At 36.3% G+C, this 7,623-nt stretch overlaps 1 long non-coding RNA gene across 2 annotated transcripts; it reads left to right on the top strand.

Moving 5' to 3' along the window:
- Positions 1-4,889: 4,889 nt before the first annotated feature.
- On the top strand, positions 4,890-7,516 carry LOC108274074 (uncharacterized). Of its 2 annotated transcripts, none has more exons than XR_001814411.3 (3): positions 4,890-5,108; positions 6,976-7,087; positions 7,237-7,516. It is a non-coding gene; the product is annotated as an uncharacterized LOC108274074 (long non-coding RNA). The 2 variants fall into 2 exon arrangements; XR_001814412.3 differs by having other exon boundaries at positions 4,893-5,108; positions 6,976-7,074.
- The last annotated feature ends 107 nt before the right edge of the window (positions 7,517-7,623 follow it).

Below are 7,623 nucleotides of genomic sequence, written 5' to 3'. Positions count from 1 at the left end.
AAACCGTGTCTTCACGGAGTTCTTAGTTCCAGTGAAGGGAAAGTAGCGCTACAGCGCACAAAGGCATCAAACATATACGATTAGGTGCTTCTAGCTTTGCCGCAACAGTTTGGGAAAGAACCACATATGGGTTTGATGGTCAAGTGTCCACATAGTTATGGCCGCATAGTGTAGTGTAGTATATGGTTTGGGATGTAGCTGTTATTTCAACTCTGCACTAATTCTGTTACAGTCATGTGCAGCATGTTGCACGCTAAATGATAGTCTAATAAAATAGAATAGAATAAGTTAGATCAGAAAATAGAATAGAATAAGTTAGATTATATAACAGAATAGAGTAAGTTAGATTATAGAATAGAATAAGTTATAGAATAGAATAAGTTAGGTTATATATTAGAATAGAATCAGTTAGGTTATATAATAAAATACAATAGAATCAGTTATGTTATATAATAAAATACAATAGAATCATTTATAGTGTATAATAAAATAGAATTTCAAGCAACATGAGATCATTTTTAATGAAATAAATTACAAAATAGTTTAGGATAGTATAGAAACATCCCATAATGAATATTTTAACTCAATTCTTGGAAATTTATTTTTCATATTTTTCATTTGCTCAGTCCCCCAGGAACCCTGTTGTTGCCTTTAACCATGTTTCCTCAGCGTACAAGTGTAAAATCCCTTTCATCCATTACCATGGGAACAACCAACGAACTTTCAGCACAACACAGAGACAGGTGGTTGTTTGACCCGCACAATTCAGATAATGGACATGAAATACATACGCAGTTAAACATACCATTAAGCTCATTTAAGTTTCCAATTTCTGAAATCACTGCACTCATGAGCACAAAAAAAACGTTGTAGATCTGCACAGTTGGATTCTTGTATTCGTCAAGTTTCACAATCAGCTGTTAAAGGTGGCTTTTATAACAACAAGCTGTTCACAAGCATTGTAAGAAAGAACCCCTTCACAAAATCAAACGTTTTGGTCATGGATATAAAGAGGGCAGCATACAAGGAAACTCACCCACTTTAAAATATGGAGATAGATTAGTGATGCTTTTGGGCTGTTGTGAAGATTGACAGCATCATGAATTCAAGTACCAGGATATTTCACAATAAGATCTGGTTGCCTCTGCCAGGAAGTTCATGATTGGCCATAGACAGCGCTTTCAACAAGGTGATGATCAAAGCTCAACACAGAAATGGTTAAAGAAACAAAATCCATGTTTTGCAGTACCATTCTCAGTCTCTGGACGTGAACCCTATTGAGAATCTGTGGTCTGAATTGAAGAGGATGGTCCACATGAACAAACCTAAGAATTTAAAAGAGTTTAAAAGGTGCATGGAGGCACTGACCAAGATTCTTCTATAAGTGAAGGTGTCAATACGGTGCTATTAAAAAGTATTTGCCCCCTCCTGATCATTCTTCTGTTTTTGTGTAGATCTCATACTAAATTGTTTCAGAAATTAAACAAAATCTAAGATAAAACAAAGGCGACCTGAATAAACACGAAATACAGTTTTTAAATGATAATGTTTATTGAAGTAAAAAAGTTATCAAATATCAACTGGGCCTGTGTGAAAATGTATTTGCCCCGTAGTTACTAATTCCCCAAATCTATGAAACTGCATTGATAATGGGGTTCAGCTGGACTAGACACAACCAGACCTGATTACTGCAAACCCTGTTCAATCAAATCAAGTCAACACTTAAATAGAACATTTTCAACAGCATGAAGTTGGTTAAAAGGTCTTACGCAGTAACACACTATGCCAAAGTTGAAAGAAATTCCAGGAATGACGAGGAAGAAGGTGATTGAAATACTTCAGTCTGGGAAGGGTTACAAGGCTCTGGGTTAAAGGCTCTGGAACGCCAAAGAACCACAGTGAGAGCCGTTATCTCCAAATGGAATTCTGCCTGCATTTCAAATGCGGCAATGATATGTTTACCGATGGGTCCATATTATTCCTCACTCTTGGTGAAATTTAATATGATAGCGAATCAAATATCAGCCATCACATGGCAATATCACACTGTTCATTCATTCAAATGTTTTTGGTGTACATGTTTTTGTTTTGGAGTCTGCATGAAAATGTCCATCGAAGCCAGTAGAACACCACTGATGCACAGCTTCAGTGGGATCTTATGACAGATTTAAGTACACTTTGTTTTTTTCATTCAATGGAATTTTATTCATATAACACATTTAACAATACATTGTCACAAAGCAACTTTACAGATATCCGGCTATAGAAAAAAAAAATTGTAGTTATCCCTGATGAGCAAGCCAGAGGTGATGATGGCGAGGAAACACTCCTTGAAGTAACATGAGGAAGAATCCCTGAGAGAAACCAGACTCAAAAAAGAACCCACCGTCTTCTGTGTGACACCGGATAGTGCGAATATAAATATTTCCTCTTCTGCAACTGTATAGAATTAAGCAGTGCTAAGTACGTTGGAAAGATGTTCAGTATAAGCATCAGGGTCATTTTTTAAAATTATTTCAGTAGAGTTTCAGCTTTTAAGTCTATAATATCCAGGTGAATTTATCCATTGTAAAATGAACGAGCTGTAAACTAATAGGGCAAAGATTAACATTCATTGGCTTTTAATACATAACTACGGGTCAATAAGAGTATCACGGGTGGTTTTATTTCAAACGTAAACATATTAGACGGCACCAGTTAGACTCACAGAGTTCTCTGAGTTGCAGTTGAGTTGATAACAGCTTTAGACAAATGGTACTGGTAGTGCTGTGACCAAGCACATGTACTGCTGGCTTTTTCCTCCGATACACAGCTGTGTTTACCCTGCTTTAAAACCCACCAGCCACCACTGGGTTGCACACATCTAAAGTCATTTTTGTTTTCTTTCACCATTAGAATGAGAGACCGATAAATGTTGACCTACATACGTTAATATGCAGTCTCAGGTCCATAATGAAAATGTTTCAAACAGTGAAGAGGATGGTGAGGCAGGCGAGAAAACACAAATATTACATATATATATATATATATATATATATATATATATATATATATATATATTACAAATATTATGTAATACAGTCAGAGAATTGTACAGGTTTGTTCTTGTGGTTGTCAGGTTTCAAAATCAACTGCCATAACAAGAAGCATGAAAGAAGCCCCTCCACGAAAGAAGAAACTCCATTTTACCTTGTGTCATTGACACTACAGTTGTTTTTGCAACTGTATATTGGGGTCTGATGAGACCAAATGAAAGCCAAAATCCGAGAAAAACCAGAAACGTTTTGGCCGTAAACAGCACTGCCTTGTTTGGGACGGCTTATACGGAAAAGTGCCGAATGATCTCACGACTGTTTTGCTGCTGCTGTAGAGATTGCCAGCATCATGAATTTCACTAGGCACCAGAATATTGTTGTTCAAAACCTGCCAGGAGTTTAAGACTGGTCCAAAGATGGATCCTTTAATCAGATGCTGACCCTAAACATACATCCAGATCAGCACAGAAATGGTTGTGGGAATTAAATCAGTGTTTTGCAATTACATTTGCATATGTGTAAGCTGAATGTATATATCACATTTGTTTTTCTTCTTTCTTTGTTAGGCTAGGCTACTATCCGCTTGGCATTGTTCAGTATTTTCATAATGTGTCATTCTGTATAAGGGCCAAATTCCGAATGCTGCAAATATAAATGTAGATATATTAATGTTTGCTCATCTTTATTAGGGATGACAATAATTCTGTAGTTGACAGTAAATCAAATTTGTCCACTGGCACAAATTATCAACGTAAATTATTACAAACAAGAGTTCATATAGGCATATAGTGATGCAGGACATGAAAAAAAAACACACACAACACACAATCCTATCACATATACATAATCATGGATCATTATTATAATATATCAAATTAATACAAACTTATACAAGTGTCCATGATGGTGGAAGATTCTCATGGTGGACTAAAGTAGGGGAAATCACAAGCCACCATTATCAAACTATTATATTCTGTTAATTAGACCGTTGACATTTAAATCGGTTTAATCTGAAACCTCATTAACTCCAAAACACATAGTCATATCAATAACATTGACTTAAATCTATTGACAATTTCATCAATTGTTCTGTCAGAGGAATATTTTAGGGATAAAAAGCTCTATAGCTCCAGTTGATAGTATTGATCATATACTGAAAAAAGTATTGGAATGAAATTTATTTTATTTTTTTTTTAATGTAAAAAGCACGCTAAAGATTTGTACACATAAAGCCAGTAAATTTAACCAAGAATATTTTAAGTGAGTTTTACATGGCACCAAGGATTATTGTTATTTAAAAAATATATAATAATAATAATAATAATAAATAAATTTTTCTAGCAGTTTTCTTAAGAACATTCTACTTATTTATTTCACGTAAGAGAGCTTTATAAATTACATAAATCTCGACAGTGTAAAAAAAAATACACATGATCTAAACTTTATTATTATTATTATTATTATTATTATTATTATTATTATTATTATTATTATTATTATTATTTAATGGCCCCTAACACTTTAAATGTTTCTTAAATAGACTAAATCTTGAAGCTCAGATATTTTTTTTTTTAGTTTTAGTTTAGATTGTAAATTTGGTTAGGTTGACATTAGGCCCGTGTGCCGTCCTGGGTATTCTCATGGAAGTATCTGGTCCATTCAATACAGTGGCTGTCATGAAGCATTTCTTCCAGCTCAGACACAGACTCAGCTGGCTCCATGTGCAACTGCTGCTTGACACCATGTAGTTGTTCTGTAACGGGCTCATTTTTCCAAATGACAAATGTGATCAGCTCACGCACAACTCCCTGCTAGTGTAGTCACATTGCTGCCCTCTTCCTTTACCATCTTTCCTTCTCACCGCCCACCACCTCCCGTTTCTCCTCCCACTCCATGGACTGCCTGTATAAATATGTGTCCTCTCGTGTTTTTTTTTCTTGTGAAGAACATTTCCTATCACACCAAGTCTCCTGCAGTCTTTCTCGCTTTTACAAACAGATAGAAACCAGAGATGCCTGAGTCTGCAGACATTCCTGCTCAGTGCCAAGTCCTCAAAGAAGACGTGGACAAATGGTGAGAACAATTTTAATACGGATTAACAATGCTAATTCAATGGGGTTACTGACTATATCAGGTTATATTTAACCGTGCTTTTATTAGTTGTTATTTACCCAGACGCATTACTCAGATACGGAAAAGCATTAGAAATGCATACTTGGACCTTTGTGCTGTATTTCACTGCAGTTCTAGACTTCCTGTGTTCAACAGCACAAGTTCAACAGTTGATACACATCGCCATATCAGTCGTGCACTATCGGACACAAATTCATTTATGCAAAGCAATGCAAGGGTTGAATGTTAACTAGGAATGTGTGTTAGAGTAGCCCCCTGAAGGGCGTCTGGTACATATGGAACTGATGATGCCAGCGGAAAATCGTCCATGTCCTGCAGCTAAGTTTCATGTACATGTGTACATGTCTTCAAGGGTATATTAGAGATTTATCATAGTTTGCTTTGCTCCTACAGTCGTAATTACCCTTATAAGCCATATCTGGCTAATTTGCCCTTTGTCTGGACCGAGGTTAAAGGTCACACCTATGAAAACTTTTACTCCTGCTTGAGAGAACACAATATGCAGCCATACTGCTATTTCATCTACGACATCTTTAAGCATAAACTCTTCATATAAATCCACACTGTAATACAAACAGAACATTCATCTGTAGATTAAAAAGCTCTAGATATTTAGAGAAAGCTTTAGAGAGTTTGAATTACTTTAAAGCTACTGTGTTCATGTTGCTTGTTTGTGACTCCAGCTTCATGCTGTGAGCCATAATGAAACACATTACCCTCAGTGCTTTACCTTTTGTCAGCAGTTTATATCCATGATATTATGTACTGAATAGTTTAAGAGCTTATTGCGCAGTGAGGTGCAGTACAGGAGACATAAATAGATTACAATTGGTTCCAATTGAAATATAATGGCTTTTTGAATTGTTTCTAACTCAGCATTTCTCCCAGATCATCTATAAAACAGTAACAATGTCTCTAATGTGAGATTATATGTGGGGGTATGTTGGATTTTTCTATCCCAGTACACACATAAAAATACAGTGGTATTATCATTATTTCAGCGCTACTGTATGTGCTGTGCTCAGATGTTCGGGCATTCTAAATAATGTGCTGTCCCCGCACAATGCTGTATTTAGCAGCGACTCTAAGTAATGTATATCTGCAATTTAAATATAGCCATTCTGAACACGTAGGACATGCTAAAGGTCAGGACTTGTGTCCTAGATTATATCATTGGAGGTTACATTACAGGAGTGACCGTTCTCCCTCCCAGAGGAATTTAGTGGCTTTGTAGAACTAATATAACTTCCTGAAAGACTGAAAAAATGTGTTGAATAGCATTTTGTCACATAAGAATTATTAAGTGAAGCATATTTATTTACAAACAGGGTGCAAACTGGGAAACTCATGATAGGACAGTGATAGCTCACCATGAAGGTTCTGTTCTAGTCATCAGAGAGTTCAAATCCCGAGATTGCCACAGGACCACCGTAAGACCCTTCATTGCTGAAGCCTGTGCTTGGATTGTATTCTGCATCAGTCACGTCTGTTCAAATGGCAAAATGTAAAAAATTTAAACGACCTACATTGGCATTTTAGCTAACCTGGGTTAAGTGTATATCTGTAGTGATTAGTACTAATGCTAACGTAATAGCTACTGTATCTTCACTGAACCCTGAACTTTTGTTTTAGAGACCAGTCCCAGTGCCTGAGGTCATTGATCTCCAATTGTCTTTGCTTGAGTTAATGGAAACCTTTTCACTTTTTGTTTTTGTAGTATAGATGCTCAGTAGCAGGACTGCATTCTGTTATGGGCTTGCTTCATTTCAGTACACACTGTACTAATTGTGTCTAATCTATTATGTAGTGTCCAAGGGAAGGGTGCCGAGGCCTGTAAGGAGCTGATGGAAGCTTTCGAGGCCTGTGTGAAAAGCGCTGTGCAAACTTCATGAGCAGAAAGCTTCAGGTTCATATCTAAGGTTCAGTCACTAGTCACTTTTTTAAATAAACATTGTCGAGATCAGCGGCACGTAGATGTCAATAATTGGTGCATAGTACGTTCAGTGTAATTTGTGATGGTGATAAGTGCTCAAAAAATGTAACTTTAAGGAAATGTTGTATCACACAGGTTCTCCTTCTTCGGGTCCTTCAGTACACCTGCATTCCTACTGTTTTTTGGGTTTGACTGAACCATTACATCGACTGGCCAGGGGTGTCGGTACTGCTGAATTCCTGGATTTGCCATGTCTGGATCAGAGATGCTGCTGATATTATTGTCATATGTCCAACGCAAATGTAGCATCAAGAGCCCACAGGATTTAGATCCATTATGTCAGAAGAAGTATTTCTTTATCTAAGAAAAATGCAGTCAATATAAATTATTTTTGAATAAAATATACTTTAATTATTGTGGTCGCCATATTTTTTTTTGGATTTTATTATAGATTTATAGACATGCAATGATCGTGTCAGCAGTATTTTGCACTGTACATTTGCACATTTACAGGTATGTTCA

This window comes from Ictalurus punctatus, chromosome 13, assembly GCF_001660625.3.
Source record: "Ictalurus punctatus breed USDA103 chromosome 13, Coco_2.0, whole genome shotgun sequence".
NCBI classification, from domain to species: domain Eukaryota; kingdom Metazoa; phylum Chordata; class Actinopteri; order Siluriformes; family Ictaluridae; genus Ictalurus; species Ictalurus punctatus.
This window is presented reverse-complemented; position numbering and strand designations above follow the sequence as displayed.